Genomic DNA, 1,964 nt, shown 5'->3' on the forward strand with positions numbered 1-1,964 from the left:
TTTTTTTTTTTTTTTTTTTTTGAGACAAGGTCTTCCTAAATTGCCCCAGGCCAGGTGCCAACTTGCGGTCCTCCTGCCTCAGCCTCCCCGAGTGCTGGGATTCAGGGCTATGGTATTGGTGGCCTGGCACAGGTGACTTTTGTATCTATAGTTTTAAGGAAGAAAATGAGAAAAGATTCCTTTTATAATTAATACACCTAGGAGACTTCTCTTTGATGCAGTCCTGGACCCTTGTGGTTTCTTCCCTGTTTTTGTTTTGTTTTACTTTGTTTTGAAATAGTTCTGCTGTGTTGTTCAGGCTGGCCTCAAACTTCTGGGCCGACCTCAGACTTACGGGCTTGAGCAATCGTCCGGCCTCAGCCTCCTGACCATTGGGACTAAACCTCTGCGCCTGATTTAGATTCATGTGCTTATATGGCACCATTGTCTTTTGGAATGAGGTGTGTGCCGGAGCCTCTTCTGGTGAGGAACGAGGACGACAGGATGTCTGCGATGCCTTCCTTCCTGGACCAGCTCCCCGCTCTGCGCTGAGCTCGCTTTCCTTCCCGCGGCCACTAGAGGGTGCAAGGACCCCGGAGAGGGGCTGGGGTCAGGGCTCTGTCCTGTGGCTGGCATCTCAGCACCAAAGTCTGCTAGCCGCTTCCCTGGGTCCCAGGCCCAGAGCACCTCGGGGCGTCTGTCTCTCCAAGCTGCCTGTGAGGGTGGCATCCCAGGAGGCCTGAGGAACAGCCTGCATCCCGTCCTGACCCCACAAGGCACAGAGACACCGTCCTGGTCCCTCTCCAGTCAGCCCCCAAGGATCGCGGTGGTCCTTACAGCGAGATCCAGTTTCAAAACAAAAGCCCCACAAACCAAAAACAAGGGACGGCCTGCTGCCTGTGCAAGCTTTGGTTTTTGTCTTCTGTAAGCGACCCTGCTTTCCAGGGAGCTCAGAGTGAGAGGGGCTGCGGGCAGGAGGGGGCTGAGTTAGCTGAAAGCACCTGCGTTCCACGGTGGCCAGGCGAAAGCTGGACCCAGCCCAGCAGGACTCCCGAGGGACTGAGGGAGCCTGGAGCAGAAGCCATCACCAGCTCCTCTAGTTCCTGCCCTCCTGGGGCCTCGGCTCTCCCATCCGTGTGTGACCTCAGTGACATGATGGCCCCCGGCACCTCCACAGTCCCCCGGATCCCCAGTAGCTAAAACTGGATGCCGCTTCGGCTGTTCCCCAGGTGGTCGGTTCAAACAGTCCTGCCACTATCTCTTTCCTTCTGCAGGGTGGCCTCACCCGACCTGTTCTCTGGCCTGTCTGTCTTGGGACTCCCCTGCTGCAGTCTGGGGGGGTGAATTTATCTGGGGGTTTTGTTTGTTTGTTGTTTTCTTTTGTCTCTTGTTTGTTGGGGTTTTTGTTTTGTTTTGAAACCGGATCTTGCTGTATAGTCCGAGTGGGCCTTGAACTTGCTGAGTAGCGCAGACCAGCCTCCAACCCTTGATCCTCCTGCCTCTGCCTTCTGAGTGCAGGGATTATAGGGGTGCACCCCACACCCGGCCTCCTCTGGAGGTTTTGTGGGAAGCTGAATGAGGCCGCCGCTCCCCAGGCTCCTCGCACAGAGCAGCTGAGCTGTCTACACAGCATGCTGGGCCTCCCCACTGGGCGAAGTGTGTCTGCTGGGCCTCTGAGGTTGGTTCCGAAGCCCACACAGCATGACCTCTGACCTCAGCCATCAGTGAGTCCAGACAGCACAGATTCAATGCCGAATGGAACTCCACAGAGCGGTTGCCAAAGGTGTGGCTCACTGGCAGGGACCAGGCACCAGAGCTGGGTGCAGCAGTGTCTTGTGACTGCTGTGACAAGTTACCACCAACAGCACACCTGTAATCCCAGCACTTGGGAGGCTGAGGCAGGAGGATCGCTGTGAGTTCGAGATCAGCCCGGGCTACACAGTGAGTTCCAGGTCAGTCTCAACTACATAGTGAGACCCTGTCTC

This window comes from Fukomys damarensis, unplaced genomic scaffold (assembly GCF_012274545.1).
Source record: "Fukomys damarensis isolate Sample0158 unplaced genomic scaffold, DMR_v1.0_HiC HiC_scaffold_34, whole genome shotgun sequence".
NCBI classification, from domain to species: domain Eukaryota; kingdom Metazoa; phylum Chordata; class Mammalia; order Rodentia; family Bathyergidae; genus Fukomys; species Fukomys damarensis.